The sequence below is a fragment of the Passer montanus genome, unplaced genomic scaffold, assembly GCF_014805655.1.
Source record: "Passer montanus isolate IOZ18808 unplaced genomic scaffold, ASM1480565v1 scaffold66, whole genome shotgun sequence".
Taxonomy (NCBI): Eukaryota; Metazoa; Chordata; class Aves; order Passeriformes; family Passeridae; genus Passer; species Passer montanus.
In genome coordinates this window covers 5,103,568-5,123,398 of record NW_024371704.1, presented here as the reverse complement: position 1 = coordinate 5,123,398, position 19,831 = coordinate 5,103,568, and the positions used below count along the sequence as shown (strand labels likewise).

The 19,831-nt window shown below is 36.3% G+C and overlaps 1 long non-coding RNA gene across 1 annotated transcript in view; it reads right to left on the bottom strand.

Annotated features, from left to right (window-relative positions):
* LOC120511464 overlaps nucleotides 1–19,831 on the bottom strand; it is a 77,537-nt gene that overhangs the window by 2,132 nt on the left and 55,574 nt on the right. The window contains exon 2 of the long non-coding RNA XR_005629727.1: nucleotides 2,958–3,059. This is a non-coding gene — a long non-coding RNA (uncharacterized LOC120511464). The remainder of the gene's footprint in view (nucleotides 1–2,957; nucleotides 3,060–19,831) is intronic.

Below are 19,831 nucleotides of genomic sequence, written 5' to 3'. Positions count from 1 at the left end.
ACACATAGATGCTCATTACGCAAGTGTTAAAATAGATAGGGAACATATTTATAGACGAACCAAGGTCTTTTTAATAAACTGAATAGTGGAAAGAAAGAATAAACAAGCAAGATTTTTTTTCTATTTTCTGTTTCTGTGAAAGTGTCAGGCAAAAATGGCACATGCAAGAAATTCTTTCACTGTAGAGTTATTTCTACCACTTCAGCAATGGATGTGGGAAACAATGTTAGTTATTAACATGTAAGTCAGAAACTTGAATATGTTGAACATCATAAGAACATCACAACTTTATCAATCCAATGCAAAGACACTTCCCACACTCCTTATCATTGAAGTACTTTTGATTTCCTAAGAGTTACACTAACCCTATCTAGGCTGGCTTGATGTCCTTGGGAATCCAGGCTCAAATGCATCTGAACTGTGCCTTGATGAGCACAAAATAAAAGATTTTTTAAAAATTGCTACCAATTTGTCTGGAGAGAGCAGCTACTATGAGGTTGAAATAGGACCCCAATACATATTGTCTTATTTACAAGAAGAATCTGTGAGCACCTGCAGATCTCAAAGCTCCTGGATGGTGAATCTACCTGCCATTTTTACCTGCTGCATTCTCTTTTTTTAGAGCTGCTGATCTAGTTCTTATTCCACTTACACATAATTTGGTTAACTAAGAGCACTGGGATCATCTGGAGTCCAGTTGGACAAAAGGAAAACGAGACTGAAGAGGAGCTATTCAGACCTGTGGCAGCTGAAGAGGCTGCTCTCCAAAGCCCTCACCCCTGTCCCCAGGGAGCCATAAAGCAGCCCCACAGCCAGCCAGCAAGGCACAAGCAGAACACTCTGCTTCCACTACTTGGCTGACCCTGCAGGCTCTCAGTTATCTTCAGGGAATCAAGAGCTAGAAGCTGCTTGCTCTTTTAACATTTCTGAGTTTCACAGTCATCACACTAATGATTTTGTTGTAAACTACTTAACAAAATAAAAATTTAAGGAAAGCTAAATTGGTGCTTCTTTGTGTGCTGCAATTTCACTGCAGAGAACTTTTCCCCAAAGAGTTTACAGTATTTTTCTTTTTGTTTTGCTTTGACAATTATGTCAAATTTAAATTAGCTACTCAAGTTTCATTGTTTTATCATTAATTTCAGATATATTAAATATTTGTGTTCTTACAGACCCTTCAATTTTTAAGCCAGATGTACTGTAAAATGGCCTGCACACATGTGATATTGTAAAGTAAGTGTTGTAAATTGTTCCTTTGCACATTGATACAAATATTTTGGATATTTTTGCCAGTGATCTTTATTTTTAGCCAGCTCTATTTCTATGAAAAACATGTTTGTCTGCCATGGGTTACCATCTAATCTCTGTTAACTGGGTAGTTCTGTGTTTTTGCTCTCCCTTCAAACAGAACTAATGTTAAACCACCAAAACAATCACCTGTCTAGACAGGTAACTAAAAACTTACAGAGTGCCAGCTCTTCAAGGGGGAACTCTCAAGGTGTGTAGGATGGGTGTTGTTGGAAAAGGGATGCTGGGATTCTGAGAGACTTGGGTTTTGGGAGGAACCAGACCAAGCAGTTTTGCAGGCAAGAGGTTGACATTTGAGCCAGGGACTCTGTGAATGGAGAAAACTGGAACATCAGATCACATGAGGACAGAGCAGAAATTCAGAAAGGCTGACACCTTCGCCCTGCCAGCCCTCCTGGAGCTTCCTGCTCCATCAGTGCCTCTGTGGGAGCGTGCTGGAGGAGCTCTGCTCCTGTCTGCTGCCTCCAAACTCATGAGGCAAAGCCAGCAACAACAGAACAGCATATTTTCTTTACACATGACAACCTCCACCCATTGAACTGAACTGGAGTCAAAACATTTTGGCATGTTAATAAATAAAATGTATTCTGTCTGAAATAAGTTAATATAAGGACTGATGCATCTGTGCTCCAGAATGCACTCTGGAATGAGATAACCCTACAACAAAAAACACTTTATACACTTCACCTTCACCCTTTCCCACTTAGTGCAAACAGAAGCTTTGGGATTTGCAAATTTTGAACTTTAAAAAATTACCTTAACAAAAGGACCTTGCAAATCATGGGTAGTTTTTAATTAAATTGATTTTTAGAATGATAAAATTATCTATTTGAATTTCAGACAAATCTTATTTTCTTAATTCACAGGGCAATAACAGTAATACTTTTCTGCAGATCATGTGAGCTTTTTAATATAATTTTATGGTTTTAGCATATTCTCTTGGACCAGAATTTATTTCTAAAATTTTAATCTGCATCTACCTGAACCTATAATGCCATATCTGAAACAAAATCACTCTTTTTTTTAATGACACAAACCATCCTTTTTATGAATGTGCAACTTCTTTAAGGTGTAACTTGCCTTTCTGCCTTTAAGAGTATTTTTACACTTAATGCACTTGAAATAAATATGGTTTTATATAAATTATTTTATGAAAAACTGCCTTTGCTTTCCCAAGATTTGACCTGTTTTATGAGATGACTGCCTTGGAAACCATATTTGGATGTCCCAAGTTATTTTCACAGTTGCTAGCTATCCTTTCCCCAATCTCTGTGTACTTTGGGAAGGACAGGGCCTGGACAGAGTCGCAGCTATGAGAATTTGAAAAGCAAAAGAACCACCCACAAAACGAGCAGCCACTTTAGATGTTGCTGCAGCAGAAGCAGAGAGGCATTGATCTCTCTGCCACCTTTTACCAATCCAGTCTTGTAAGCAAATTTCTGCCATGTCTGCCATGTGATCTTCTTGAAAGACACATGTTTATTTAAAAGCTGCTTTGATTTTTTTTTTTTTTTAATTTATGGCAAATAAATTGACTACGTGCTGCCCAGAGATTCCTTTTCTAGGGTGTGCAGTTTTTTCAACATTTGTTAATAAATTTATCAGGAGCACAAATAGTGTGTGTAAACTCAGGGATCATTCTAACTCACCTGGATAAAGTAGTATTTTTGGTGTTGCAGACAAAGGCATATGCAGCAGCATGGAGAAACCTTGATGTTCTACAATAAATGGACACCAGTTTCTTTGAAAACCTAAAATTAATATGTTGATTAATTAGTAACTGAGCAGCAAAATCAGGCTGAAAGCAAGTTAGGAATTTGCATTAGATGGAAATATTTTTGTCTCCTCAGCTTTGAAAATCCCTCTGATGATCGGAATACACAAAACTAAAGACTAATTGTGTTGGGGAGTGTTTGCAAAAGATGTTACTCATTTCTCTGGAATGTTTGGATTGCAGATCCTTGGTCCTGGCCACATCTGTCTTTTCCATTTTGGACTGAGTTTACACCTCTGTCCTCTTCATTATTCTGCATTTTTATTTCCATCTTCAACTGTCCTATTTTGTATTTTTTATTCAGATAACTCAAGGAGAAATGTAACAGATAAAAAAAATATTATTAATACACCATTTCCTGCTGCCTTTTCAATAAAAATATCCCTGGTATTTTCTAATCAGAAAATTTCAGACTATTGCTGGCTGAAATTTATGAGTGAATTAAAAAAAACAGGTGACTAGATCCCTAGATTGCATCTGCAAAATTACTTTCTGTCTCTGCTAGCAAAGAGGAAATGATTATTTTGTTTACTATGCTTAAAAATTTATTTCTTCCCCTGAAACACCCATAGTAGTATCTGGACATAAAGTTAGTTTTAACTCCTCAGTTTTTGGTTTCACACTTCATCACTTTGGTCTTCGCTAATACTATAATCCTCAGCTGGCCAAACATCTCTTTTCTTACAAAACATTCCACTGTCTTCCTCTTCAGAGTTATTTATCAAACGCCCTTCTAGTGCCTTCACCTAGCTCATTAAAAACCACTTTACAGGATCTTTTTGTCCCCTAGCTTCTGTAAAATGAAGCAAAGGAGCAATGCTGAGACACAACTTTTTCTGCATGTGTACAAAAATTCCCACTAATGTTCCCCTCTTTTGTGGAAGTTTTAATGTCAGAGAGGCACAAAAATTTTACAAATATCATACGAAAGCTCTCACAGAAGTTAAGACATTGGTCTTAAAGCATTTTTATTCTTTTTCTGAGAAAAGTGAAAAATATTTTCTTCCTGACCTCTGTACTAAATAATAAATATTTTCTAATTGTACACAGCACCTCCTTTCCTTTCCAAATTGCCATCTCCAGAAAGTATAATCAGAGCCTCTGTATGGTCAGGAAAACTGTAGACTTCATCAAAGAAAACTATGTAAAGTTTATAAAGTCCCCTGAAAATTGATACATATGGAAAGTTTTCTGTAAATTAAGTTGGGAAGACTTATGTAGAGAAAAATTTGAATCTTCAGTCTTCTGTTTATCTGATACTGAGGCTTCAGTGTTTACTTTGCATCAGTCTGTGTTTACAGTGGGTTTGTGGACACTAGATTAGATAGCAATGAGATGTGTAAAAGCCTGGGAAAAAATGAACAGTTGACTTCTTAGTTCCAGAAAACATATAAACTGTCAGTAATTTTTGATACCATAATGACCAATAAGTACATGTTATTAAGTAAACTTCATATATTTCAGCTTCTGAGTGGATCCCTGTGGGGTTTTCTTGTGGTTGGGTTTTGGGGTTTTTTTTCAGTTATAGGGTATTCTTTTTAAGGCAATCATATCCAGAAGAGCTCTTGGTCTTTTCCCCAGAGCAAATAAAAAAAAGGACTAAAATTTTCAATTTCATGTTCTAAATTTATGTCCATTCTCAAGTATAAAAAGAAGACATTTTTATCATTATACCAATGTATCAGCAGAACAAAGTTCAAAATTACTTGATTCAGTGGAATGATTGGAACTAAGTCTCCTTATTTCTGGGTACATCTTGCAAGGTAAACATGGTGTTTTGAAATTAATACCTTTTAGTTCCTGTTGTCAAATCCATTTCCCTTGCTCTCATGAAGACCTAATCAAGGCAAGCTGGAACTTAATATTAGGAGAGGTTGTAAGCAACTAAATTGGCAATGTAACAGTTTGTGGAAATTTGCGTTTATGTATGTTATAAACAATTACTTCCTCGTACAAGGTATAATTCAGCATAAACATATTAAGATGTTTAATGTGTTTTCTGACCATGTGTAGAAAATATGTTCACTTCAGTAGCTTTATACAATATTTCACTTTTTTGTTTTGTTTTGTTTTTGTTTGTGTGTTTGTTTGTTTTTCAAGGCTTTTTCAATAGTTAAAGAGACCTGAAATAAAAGATAAAATGTTATTAGGACACAATATGGCCCTGTGTTAAGAAATAGATTTGGTGGATAAACAGCAAAACTTAGAAAAGTGCAGTTTCTATGGTCATATATCCTCAGTCTTGAAACAAGAAGAAGAATCTCCAAAGGGAGCCTGAACAGTTATGTAGAGAACTAGCAGCATTTTCCACATTTTGAGACAGAACGGTAGCAGTTTCTTTTCAATTGCTTTAAAAGAAGGAAAGAAGAAAGAACAGGCCCTGGAAGTCTATGCAGAGGTTAATGTACCAAAGCCTTTGTGTTTCCTCTACAATTTTGTGAGCACAGCAGCAGAAATTTTGGGCCTAGCATGTACATCCAACCATGAAGAGACATTTCTCTTTGGTTATCCAGAAACCTTATGCCCAAAAGGATTTTAAGTAACAAACTCTCACTTTTATGGTAGCTCTGATAGATCTTCTGAAGACGCTTAACTACCTTGTACCTTGCTACACTGATGAAAGTTGTTTTGAAACCTAGTTTTGAGGACTGAATCTCATGAAGATTCCACTGACAGGAACAAAGTCATTGTAAATCAGTTAAAATCTGAGAAACATCAGGCCTTGTGCAGGGAAGGAGTTGAATCGGGAATGAGATAGCATGGAAGATGGCCCACAGAGCCTCATCATAACAATTTTTGTCTTCTGGAAGACCAGAAGAAAAGATTTAGACTGGGGATGTTGTAAAGAAAGGCAGAGCTCTGCTTTAAAAATGGGAAAAAAAACCAAAAAACAACAGAAGAGAAACAAAAGTTTCTGTCAATTTTACTCTGTTCCCATACCTAGATCTATGCAAGTTCAGATGCAAATGAATCTGATAAACAATTGAAGAATTTCTGGAAGACCAGAAGAAAAGATTTAGACTGGGGATGTTGTAAATAAAGGCAGAGCTCTGCTTTAAAAAAAAAGAAAAAAAAAAAAAAAGGAGAGAAACAAAAGTTTCTGTCAATTTTACTCTGTTCCCATACCTAGATCTATGCAAGTTCAGATGCAAATGAATCTGATAAACAATTGAAGAATAAGCTTCAAAACTTGCTATTTTTTTTTTTAATTCCAATGTAATTTTAAGCCAAAATTGCTGGTTGTGGTCTTAGTATGAAAGGATAATATGCAAAATCTCCAAGTCTTTATGGTAACTGAGATGAACAAGACATGTCAAATCTGCAAATAAGAAAATTCCTCCACCGAATTTTTGACTGAACTGATAAATCCTGCTTCCCTTCGTACATGGGACAAAAAGGCAGTAGGCAGAGAATTAAATTTAATTAAATATTAAATTAAAAAAATAAAAAGCAATAAAACCTGCAGTGCACAATTATGCACTGGCAGATGTGTAAACTGGATGACCTAAAAAGCCCTTTCCACTTCTAGTGTCCAAGACTTTGTGAGCTTTGTAAAAGATTATTTTTTTATTATAAAAGCCAACTGAAGATGAGTTTGTTTGGAAAAAGAATAATTTTTGTAAAAGAGAGGAATAATTCTCCATGCAGGCTTGTGAGGTGTTGACACAGCATTTGACAGCATCCTGGGCAGTAGGCAGCTTCTCTACAGGCAGGCCAGAGCAGAGAGCTGTTTTGACAACAGCTTTTAGCAAACCTAGTAAGTGTTTCCCCCATATGCTAAAATGGGATCCTTGAAATCTGTTTCCACTTTCAACTCCTTATGTAGCACTTTAAATATGAACTGAATATAAAGGTACAGCACTGAGAAGTCTGATCAGCCCTCAAAGAAAAGAGCTACAACTGCTAGGTCATGCTAGAGTTCATTCTGTGCATAATTTCACTGAAAGGGAGTGAACACATCACTAGGCATTACCATTTACTGTTCCTAGGTCATACTTTTTTCCCCTCAATACTGTAAAGCAAAAGACTACATGCTGCTGGCAAGGACAGCAATCTTCAGAGACAATGAATGGTTTCCTTTCTTTTTGTTTAGATGCCTATATAAAGCTAGTGTTGTCAGATGGGGCTGTTGTGCAGCTGTGAGCAGCTACAGAGGATGTCAGTGCACAGTGTGCATGTACTCTTTATTCAGACTGAGAGTGGGGCTTCCACACCCTATACCATAAAGGAAGCTGCTGCTGCTGCTCAGTTTGGCAAGAAATAAAACAACTTGAAAGATTTCTAAAAGATATTAATTGAGAAATCAAGATTCAGAATTTCAAAGTAATAGGATTACATTATAAACTGATGTATCCTATAAATATAAACAGTAAATTAAGGCTGCTTTTGAAGACTTTAGGGCAACATGATGCAGTCTTAAAGGATTGTAGGTCCTAGACCACATGTTTTCTTAGGGGATGTGGGATACTACCTAAGGGAAAACTTATTTCCTGACAGCGTGGGTAGCATTAGATTTTATACTGAACCTTTTGTAAAGTTCTGTGCTGGAGAAGCCAGGAAAAATAATTACAACTCAACTTTGCTAGATAACTCCTTGAATTGTGTTAATTTCTTTGAGTAGTTCTTCACAAGGATTGTTAAGGAATTCTAGTAGAACTTTTGAAATTTATATTTTAGTAAATGCATGTTTTATACCAGAAACAATCTCAGCATTTATTTATGATCTCTTAGGATGTAAGAGTTGTTTATAAAATCATACAGATACTCACACTTTGTAGTCCAGGAATCAGGAACGAAATGTAAATACACATTGCTACAAATTATTACATGTGTTATTGATTTTCCAAGTCTCCATGATGGGATAAAAAGACATGAACTAATGCAATGGGTGATATTGTAAAACATTAAGCAGAGTATCAGAAGCAACAGAAAATGAAAGAAGACACCTTGTTTCACTTCTGATGCTTGACTGCATGCAGGATTATAGTTCATGTGGGTATGAAGCAACACTAAACAAGAGGTGAAGTTGAAAAGATAACTTGACAAGAGGAGAAAAGAATATATAACCCAAAGGGAGCATCAGACTTTGCAAAGCTCAATGCCTTAAAAAACAGCTGTTGTCCCAACTTCATACTAAATAGCCATAAGGTTTATCTAAAGATCAAAAGAAATGGACCTGGTATTAAAATCCACACATGATTTAAACTACAAAAAAATAGCCAGTATGGGGTCTTCTCACACAGATTAGAAAAAAGTTTTAAAACAAAATGTAGTTAATTAAAAAACCAGTTAATTAGTTAAAAAGTAGAACAGGATTCTTAACTAACTCAGAAAACAAAGGGCACAAGACCTATGAGCAGCTTACTACCAGTTCAAGTACTTTTTGGAGCATGGTCACACTACTGTGAAAATTGCAGCTTTCCATATTCTCAACTGCACATCATTTAATCAAAGAGTTTGTTAGAAACAAAGAAAGCAAATAAGGCAAAGCATCATTAGCTCTTTAGTCTTGTACAGAAAGAAAATGGGTAAAATGGGTCTATTTGGTAAATTGAAAGAACAGGATGAAAATCTTTTCTGAATTACAGACTTTAGAATGAATAAAAATAACACACTGTGAATATTTATGCAGTCTGTGTCCCACTCTCTCTCTGTTTCCATTACAGATTTCATCTGCTGTTGGCTTCTCTGCAGGCAAACTGCTTCATATTGCACTGAAGATAAATTCATCATTAAAAACTACTCTCCTCTTTAAGAGAAAGCACTTCAATTTTATTCTGTTTCTTACATATTTTGATTTCTGCAAATTCCTATAATTTATATAGTGGAAAACTATACTATGCTATTCCTACCCAAGTCCACAGGTAACAGCAACCTTTTAAATACTCTGGCCTTGCCCTTGTCACCATTAACATGATGAACATAAAGCCCTACAAAACCTATGAACTCAGTGCATATTTTATTCCTGCAATCATAGATAAACACTGACTACATTATATACTTATATATGCTATACAGCATATAAATAATTTCCTTTATTTCCTCCATATTTCCCTCACAATATTCCCTGAAGTAATCTGCTGTTGTGAGACTGATTTGAGCTGTAAGAACTCAATCATGAGAGGGACTGTTTTACTGTGCTTCAGACAGACATGCAGAATATTGACTGCTTTATGTTATAATAACTATTCATTATTTATTTGTATTTTCATGTAGTCCTAGAGTTGCCCAGTGAGGTTATTAACATTTGTAAATTTAAATAAGCCATCAATACTAGATGCATGGATATTTATAAGGGAAAACACCTGATTCATAAATATTTATAGCTATTTAGGACTAACACATGGACCACCATGCTCAGTGTGGCCTTATTTCATGAAGAAGCAAAGGAATCTAAGTCACAGATAAGAAAACTGTCCCTCTCCTTTGCAAACCATCTTTGTCAATTTGGGGTGTGCTATGTCCAGCTCATAGGAACATATTTGCATTATGTTAAGAGATGGTTTTACAGAAGTATCAGGCAGTTGCTATTTAGCAATGCATTAATTAGTCTGGCAGCTGAGTCACTACTCCTTACCCCACCTTCTTTGCTTCATCGAAGGTGTTACATGGTCAGAAACATAATTTACTTGCTGTCCTTTTACTGATGAACCACTGTACATCAGGGAGTTTGCTGCAAAATGTGATATGCATCATTTAGAACAAGAACATTTTTTTCCCTATACTGGATCAGATAAAGGCTCTGCTAGACTCAAATTCTAGTTTGACCAGTGACCAACAGCAGATTCCTCAGGAGGAGTCTTAGAGCAGGACAATTAGAAACTGTCTCCCAGAGTAAAACTCTCTCCCAGAGTAAAACTGCTTCTAGCAATTTACAGCTAAGGCATATCCTAAGCAACAAGCAGTGTTTCTGTTTTAATGTCTTCCAAATGTGATTTTGCTTTTTATTTTTGTTTATTTTCCTTGCAAGTTTTCTGGGAAAATTCTGAACCTATACAAACAGCATTCAGAGCATCCCATGGCAAGGCCCAGGGCCTTGGCAGTTTGAATTTCATTGTATTGTGTGAAGAAATAATCCTTTTGTGTAGTTTGTTATTGGCATTTGCTAGTTTCATTCAATGCCCCCTAGCTGAAGGCAGCACAGAGCCATTCCTTATTTATCTTTTTCATTCTTATTATTTATTTCATAAACCACTCAAAATCTTTCTCCAGGATTTGCTTTTGAGGCTGGGGAGCATTGGTCAAATTGTTGTTCTGTAACCAAATCGTAATCTCAAAACCTCCTCTGCCAGCTGAGAGACACAGGCATGGAATTGCTCTGAGCTCAGACACACGGAACTGGAGAGAAACAGAATGTGTCCCTTCCCGTCTTTCCCACAAAAGAGTTCAGGTTGTCACATGTATGGTCACTGTTTTGTTGACAGAAGATTGATCATTGTGCCAGGAACATGAATTACCCTCTGACTTTTAAGATAAACTTAGAACTTACTGAAAGTAACAGGGGCTGCTGGGCAAGAAATAAGCAGAGAAGGACCAGACTATTGCAAGCGGAGTATACTTGAATTTGTTCTTTTCAGAATCATAGAATATTTTTCAGTTGTGCTTTGTGTTTGAGCTTTGTTTTTTAATTAATCTGTAACAATTATAGTACAAGACTGTATGATTTTAAAGATCGCATGACTGCTTGAATGTGTTGCATAAACAGAATGAGTTTGGAAAATATCACTAGAATGTCCAGAATATTTTATTTTATGATATGTACTGATTCGGTTTGGATTGTTAGGAATAATTTGGCTTAAAAGGAATCAGCTGCCACATTCAGCAGAATACCAAAGCCCAAACAATAATTTTCTGAGAAGAAAACCTATCAAGAAACAAAGCTATTGCCGGCTGTGTATTTCAACATCATATAACCAATCCTTTCATTCTGTTCCTGCAAAATATTTCCTCACTTTTAGTTTCTTGCTCAAAATTTAAATTTCAGTGTCGTCATAAGCTAAAGCTTCAGCAACTTAATTTATACTGGACAGAGCTGGCGTATCATCCCTTCTGTCTGTGCACTGCCTCAGCTGTAATACATCCTTTAACAAAGTGTGTTCATAAATGGATATGGACATTTCAGATCCAAATCTTATTTGTTTCGACTCAGTTCTCTCTTTCAGGCTCAGCTGCATAAGGTGGCTGTTTTCTGAGAGGTTTCAACACCAAAATGACACTTAATGCCAAAAATATTACAAAATTTTAAGTAAGTAGAGAATCATCCCAGGCTCTAAAAGATGATTTATCACAAACAAGTCAGCCATTACCACCTTACCTGCATTTTTCTACATTTGGCCAATTAGAAATTAGTATATACAGAAAGAACAAGAATTTCAAAATGCTGAATGAATAATGAGGCTCAGATATCTGTCGGAACATGGATTTGCTTACTTGCAACTTAAAAGCTAAGAGGTGTGTAACTGTAGGATTGCTTGTTCTTCCAAGGTTGTCAGAAGGGCTAATTTGTTTACATAAACCAATGCTTCTGTATTTTTTATTGAGATCACCTATAGTAAATGCTTATTTTCCTCAAAACTGGAAAAGGAGATTGGAAATTTTTTATGGCTAAAATTTGGAAAAAATGCCATAAGAGTCTAATGAATTACAGAAGATATGATCCTTGGCTTCTGAAATTGTAAATAAAAGACTATGCTACTGCAAAAATGTTGCAGGAAAGAAAATATACAGGGTCCCGTGCAGGCAAGGCATCATAACAGCACACTTACAGCTTCAAGTGTCTTAAACAGGAAATTTGCTTGCAAGGGGAAAACTTCAAAATTATAATCTATTATATGACAATTAAGAGCCCATTTCCACAGGATGTAGTGGCAGCCTTAATGGTAATGTCAAAATAATAATAAAAAACCCCCTGTATCTTTATTCTATATGAGCTACAGGAATATAATGTTAACAAGAAATAAAAAATATCTCTGTCCTAACTATATTTAAAAAATTTCTGTGTAATCTTTCAAGAGAATAATTTCTACTCACATGACCTTGAATCCAGTTCCTCAAGTCTTGCATCTGATTTTTTTTTTTCTTCTCTGTCTTCAGATTGACATACCACATACCTTTGTTGAGTTTGTCTTGTTTAGCTTTCCTATATTTCCCTCTAATACTGTAAAAGCAAGAATGATATTATGTTTACACAAGGTCCTAGCTCAGCAAAGCTTTTGCACTTAATATTAAATACCTGAATAATCCCAGTTAAGTCAGGACAATATTTCAGAGAAGTGCTACATATGGTCTAAAGATGTACCTTCTGGATTTTCATGCCATGTGTTTAGGCTAAATTTAACATAACCTATTAGGTTAAAAGTAATGTTCTAAATTAAATACTCTAAATTGAATGTTTATTAGAATATGAACATCTCCATGCAAAGGAAAAAAATGTGTACTGAAAGAATGGGTCTCATAATCATATCATGAGGTGGTTTCACTAAATATTTTGTTAGATGTATCAATGACAAAACCTGCGGGAAGAATAAGTCTACAGGAATACTCTGCTTTTTGTGTGCAGGAAACAGCAAGAACAACACAGATTATCACGACAGTTATCCCTTTGAGCTCCTGCAGACACTGTTCTCTGGGTATGGCACAATCAGCAGCAAAATACCAGCACACAGTCTAACCAGTCAAAGGAGAGCAACAAGAACAACAGATTATCACGACAGTTATCCCTTTGAGCTCCTGCAGACACTGTTCTCTGGGTATGGCACAATCAGCAGCAAAATACCAGCACACAGTCTAACCAGTCAAAGGTGTTCCTTCCTATTATTATTCTTCAGTCTGTGTCCCAATGACACTAAAAAAGGAGGATAAGGAAAAGACTGCAAGAACTATCACAGAATCATGGAATATCCTGAGTTGGAAGAGACTCACAAGGATCATCAAAGTCCAACTCCTGTCACTGCACAGGACACTCCCAAGAATCTATTCATATTGTAATTGATAAATTCATAACTGTCTATGCTGTTATTTACAAATATGCACAGAAAATAACATGGTTTAAGAGTCTTGAGGATTTCCCCTAGTGTTCCAGTCTGGTACGCATTTGAACAAGAAAAAAAGTTGTGGCAAAAAGGAAGTAAAACCCTATAGATTTCTGAATGGTAAATTCAGAAGGGAATTTATCTGGAGAGAAAAGTTTGTATACAGTAGAAAAAAATGTTTTCCTCGTCATTTAGTCCAAGGTTTTTGGGAAGTAAGTTTTATGAAGGCCAAAATGCAGAGACCAGAAAGACTGAAGAGAAAGGTCAGTCATGAGCAGCAGCAAGAGTTTCTTCCGAGAGCCTCCTGTTTTGGAGGACTCATTACTTTGCTCTCTCCCACTATAGTCATTTAAATCAAACTGTGTCAGCTGCATGGCTGCCATCCATACATTCTGGCTTCGTAGGAACACGGACTGCTGGCTTGCCAGAGCCGTGAGCTGAAGTGTGGGAAGGTTTGTGTCTTATAAAACAGTTCAGCTGTGCCAGAGAAAAGTAATAGCCAAAAATCAGAGGAGTCACTATTTCTTAAAATGAATAAAGCAGGGAAATACCTACTGGGGAGGCCAAGAGCCCCTGATAGCCTCATTCATGCAGAACTGCAAAGCTGTGATATGAGCAGCTGTAGCCACAGCACTGGTGCTCCACGACAGCTACTATCCTCAATTTCTGTGGGGTGCTTCTGACTATTATGCAATCCAGATAATAGTTAAATTAATGAACTCAAAAGCATAATTTAATAATGATTTGGAAACTTGGCAGCATCACTAGCCTTCTATGTTTTCTCAGAGGCCAAAATGGAAAGGCTGGAACTGCCATCACGATCTCACACTGACTTTCAGTGTGCCTTCACTATACATTGATACATTGATAATTCTTACTGTAGTATCTCAAAGGATATAAATTGATGATTCATCCAAAAATCTGTGTTAGAACTAGAAGAATGGAAGAACCAGGTTTTAAATGGGATACCTGTGCCAACCAAAATATCAGGCAAAACAACAGACATAGATGCTACAGCGTCCTCTCAGTTGCGTGCTTTGTTCCTAGCAAACTCAAAACTGAAAACCATAAAACTAATTAGGATGTTGTCCATGGAACTCATAAAATACTAATGAAACAAGTCAAATTTAAGGCAATCTTTTGTTTCATTTAGTCCATCAAAAGTTAGTCTAAACTATCTTAGATTTCTGAGAGAAAAAGCTTTCAAAACAGTATTCTGAACATAGGGAGTAAAAAATGACTTTAGTGAAAAAAGAAGTCTAAAGAAAGAAAACAGAAGCAAAGATAGAGTGAAGGAAAAGATACCAGGAAGTTTGAACCATTCAGAAGACTTCTTTTTTTTTCCACTGAAGACTTCAGCAAGTCAGTCTTTTACATTTGTAATGGATGGGACATCTGTTACTTTTTGGCCAAGCACACATGACATCAGGACAGGAGAAAGCAAGTAGAGACAATTAGAGGAACTGTCTAACTAAAAATACTTACAAAATATGTATCCAAGTATGGAATAGCAACACTGTGGAATAAATAAATAAAACACATTTCTTCTGCATTTTGTTAAGTGATGACTGGATCACAGAAAAGTATGCATAGAGGATGTCTTTAACATTTATAAACTGGCATAAAGAATTTAGCTGTGAATGGAATTTTTGTTATGAAAGTACAAAAATTACAGCATCATTGTTTTGATTCAGTTACAAAATAGTCAACTGCCCCATGAAGCTCTGTTACAAGTCAAATTTCACCTTTTTTTTATTTATCCTCACAGATGATCAAACCCAGGGCAAAACTGAATAAGCTTTGTTGTGTGGCAAGAAAAAGGAAATAACAATAGGATAAAAAAAAAATCTTATTTCCACTCACACCCTTATCCAAGATATGGGACTAACTTCTAGTGGTGAAGGATGAATGCAGCATCCAGCTTAGCCTGACAGCCAGCAGTCCTTAGTGGCTTGAACTGAATCATGGTCTACTGTAGAAGTATGGAATGGCTGCAAGAATCTGTCTCACTTTACGGAGAAATGGAATACCTGAACAGCTTCCCTAACCTGAGCAGAGCCAAATGTCTGCCCACAAATCCTTACCCCTGCATGGATTTCCACTGACATCACTGGGCTGTGGAGGTAATTGTCTGTGCAACCAGATTTATCTGCAGGTTATGGGCCAGAGTTCATGTCTACTGGGCTGTCTGGTTTGCTGTATTCATCTGGGAGACCTTTCAGTGTTGGAATTAAACTTCACTGCTCAGCCCCTAGAAATTTTCCCTTCTCGTTCTTCTCCAACTCAATTTTTGGATGGAAAATGCCAAAGAGAACAAGATTTTATCAAAGTCATACTTTGTGAGGCAAGACTTTGGTCTTATCTGATGCTTGCTGAAATGTATATAAAAAGACAGTTACATGAACAAAAATAACTAGATTCAGATTTCAACTTGAAAGAAAATATTGAAGAGAGATTATAAATTCTACAAACAGTCAATACCTAAGCTTCACCACTTTTGTTAAGAGGTCTTCCTGAAAAAAATTCAAGTCCTATTGTTCCTTCCTGTGTTTCCAGCAAAGCAGTAAATCAGGATGTGTTACTTGAAAAGTTAGTTAGAGAAGTCCAACATATTTGATAGCATTTGCAGAGATTTGGCTCATGCTTAAATTATATACTGTATTTAAGTATTTAAGAAAGAGAGATCCATGCCATGATACACAATAATTTTAAGTAGTATAAGGAGAGAGAAGGTATTTTAAGAAAACCATTAATTATGATTGTCATAAATTTGGAAAGCAGTTTCTTAAATGACAAAATAATGCTTCAAGAAACCATGTCTTTAATTTCTGCTTAAAAACCCCACAACCATGAAAACCCTATTAAAAGCCACTCTTCAGTGTGGCTTACTTCTATTACTTACAGAGTGTGCTAATGAGAGTAAATAGAATAGAAGATCTCTGCAGATCCTTTGAAGATCTGAGCAGTTTTACATTCCTGAGCATCTTGCCTATCATTTTAAAGGATAGAAGACTTCCAAAGGATTTTCTTTGAGCACTTCATTTCTCCTGTAGTGGAACATCACCAAGGAGTGTTTCTGTTTTCTCATTATGAGTCTGGTAATTTTTAGTAAGTAAGAAATGGGCAATAAAAATCATGGCTGCATTTTTAGGGAGACAAGGAAAAACCGCCAAGACATAATTAGAAATTTGTATTGTCCATGACCTCTGTATTGTCCATGACCCCTGTTGCACAGATCCCTTTAAAAAATACCTTGGTCAATCCAAATACTTGTCTGAATGCTACATCAATTCTATAATTCATGGATACCCTGACTGACTCTTCACTCTCTCTCAGGAATTGTGCTGTGGAGACCACTTGGAAGCAGGAAGGGCTTCTGTGTAAGACAAGCACAACAAGCTTGCCTCTTGTTGATTGAGCAAACAATACTTAGATTTCTTCTGGCTCTGCACCATATCCTGAGCCCTCTGGGTGTGTAGCTTTGAAGGTTCATGCCCTAGTAGCTCTCTCCTTCTGGCACAGCCCTGGGTGACTGCTATTCTGCAAGTGCTGCTTTTCCTGTCTCACTCCCATCTGGCCAACAAGTTACAGAGACTCAGATTGCCAGGTTACAACTGTGTGCTGTGGAAATGTGGTTTTTACATTTAGGTTGCTTGGCCCAATGTTTCTGTCATTCTCCAGTCACAATAACCATGAAAGTTTGAAAAAACCAGAGAACAGAAGTGATGGTTATCCTTGGCTGATGTCAGAGCTTTCCTGTACTTCTGCAATGGTCACTTTTAATGGCAAAAAAGATGATAAAAGTTGCAGTGACTGGGAAATCACATGCAGAGGTAGACACAAGCCCCAGGATTCACACTTGTGTTATATTTCAGTTCCTTACTATACAAATTTGAGAATGTTTAACTCTGTGACTCAGCTCATGGTGAAGCAGAGGAGAACCAAGATTTTCAGTTCACAGCACAGAACTCCATGTGAAGGTGAAAACAAGGAGCCAATCCCTTCTCCTTTGCAGTAAAGAGACTTAATGAAAATTACAGTGGTGCTGAGCAGGAAGGCATTGTGAAAGCTGAAATGTGTCTCTTGCACTCTGTTTCCACTCACATGGAAGAACAAAACTGCCTCACAACATCAGATCTGACACAAATATGTTGTCATGAGGAAGCACATCAAAGAAGCAGCTGTACCTTCAGCCTGGTTTCCACTCACACTTGCTTCTGATGTACACTGGAGGGTATGGGGGTGGCTAAATACAGAAAAATATTAAATGCTAAGAGAAATGTGTGATATTTATTTAGGCTGTTCTAAGTGATGGAACCCCAAACTATTTTTTTTTTTGCCACAGATGCCTATTTACACTCAAATATTTTAAAATTAGTTGCTTTGTCTTTGTCTTTCATCATACTTCAGAGGAATTTCATGGGGCCTCCCTAGACCCAACATAAATTTAAAAAAAGCCTGATTTCAAAGTCTCATTGTAATACCAAGCAAAGCTGACTACTAAAAGAAAGTACAGTTGTCAGTGTATATTAGAAAAAACTCAAGCAAATACAATAGATTCTCTGAGAAAATGTTAAATTGGTCTTGAGTGGATATAAGCTCAGAGTACTTAGGATGTTATTCAATCAAATTTGACCACCAAAGGAAGAGTGAAATACTGAAAGGATGTGATACAAAGTCCTTTTATTCTTTCTCAACTAATTATCAAGAAAAGATAGGCTAATACAGAGCAGATGCATGCATCTGTTCAAATGCTAGAAGCAATGGCTTGTATGGCACTAAGAAGCTAAATAAGAGAGAAGCTTGATCTCAGTGTCCAAGTACATGAAATATACATGCCAAAAATTTAAAACGTTGAACAAAATGACTGAGACAACATTTAATTCTAAACACCATATTGTGTAAATTGACAAGAGAAAGAGAAGAAATGAAGAAAAAGTGCAGAGGAGGGAAGGAAACCAAGATACTTAAACTCAGAATCACCAAGAAATATAGCCAGTGACCTAAATTAAATGGTAGTTTTGCCTGGTTTACATCTGACATTATAAACCATTATGTAATATTGAATCATGCTTAAATCTAGTAAAATTAACTTTTGTTCCAAGTAGAAAGCTATGGAATATTTAAATGTAAACAAATTAAAAATATTTCTGATTTATTAAAAGAATGACTCTTGGTGTCATTGGCAGCATTGAAACATGTACTTTACACAGAGAGGCCTCATTTCAAGGGGAATAAATAATGGACCAACCTAAAGAGATTTAAATCAGTATTAGTTCCAGAAACAGAGACAAGAAATTTTTTTTGTGCCTCTGAAGAGATCTTTTCCAAGCTAATGCATAAAAATAAGTGTGGGTTGTTTTTTTTTTTCTCATAACTTAACTTACCTCACAGACTTTAGAAAAAAAAATATTCCGGTAAAAACCAAAAACCAAACCAAAAACAAAACAAAACAAACCCAACACCAAACAACCCCAAAGCCACAAAACCCCCCTAGAAACAGAAAATGCACTGCTTGAGGGAAATTAATTGATGCTGGAACTCAGGTGAAATAACCTAAGCTACAGGGGAATGAAGAGGCCACTTTTCTCACTCTGAAAAACTCTGTGAAATTATTTGTATCTTGAAGTAGAAAACAAAGTTCTAGAAATTTCGAATCTTGTTTTAACATAAATTTTACTTCAAACACTCATAAAAGATTTCACTGGATTTCATTAGTGTCCATTGAAATTATGAGGCAAATATTAGACTAACAGCACAATGTAAAAACACAATTTGTCTAAGAGCTTGACAGCTGCAGCAAAGATAGAATAATTGAGTTTGGATGGCAGTGTCACTTCACAAGAAATTGTTTTCTAATATATATGGTTTACATCAATATTTATTTTAAAGCGAACAAATTTTCAGAAACCCAAATATTGTTGCAAAGCTCTATCTTTTATTAAGACTGATTTGGGCTATTGCCATTTTAAATGCCAGACGGGTGCATCTTAACAATTTTAGTGCTTTCATCTTAAATAATGATTTATATAACTTAAGGTAATGTTGCAGTGACTTAATGTTTTCTATAAATGTTTGATATACACATTACTTTTTCATATCCACTATGCAAAGGGGACTAAAAATAGAAAAAAACCCCCATTTTATGCAAATGAAAGTTAGTCTCTCAGCCAAGGTGTCTTCCAACTTGCACAAATGGCAAAGTTGTGGAGACTCCAGCAGGAGTAAACCAAGAGCATTTGGTATAAAGAGAAAAGCACTGAAGAGGCCCAAGGCAGCCAATGGTGAAAGTGTCTCCCTGGGGAAACAAAAGCATGGGTCCTTTCAGGCTGATAAGGAAATGCAAAGATCATCTGCAGCACTCTACCGAACACAGCAGAACATTCCCTAGAGCTTTTAAAAATAAACCTGCATAAATAAAAGCCAAAAGTGCTCCCCAACAGAATGTACGTGTAGTCCTGCACACGTATTCCATATAGTGCCAGGCAATTCTTCTGGTCTTGTTTAAACTACCACAATTATTACAGTTTTAAAGTTCCCAGCTTCCCAAGAACGTGGTATATGTGCTCTTAGAGCACGCACTGCACTGGGGCTGCCTTGTGTTTAGTTGTTCAGCTGTCTAGTTCTTGGAGCAAAATCAAGTCTGGGTAGAAAACAGGCTCTGAGCTATACAGATAAAGGCAGTTCTGGACATGCAAGGAAGCAATGCATAAGGTAC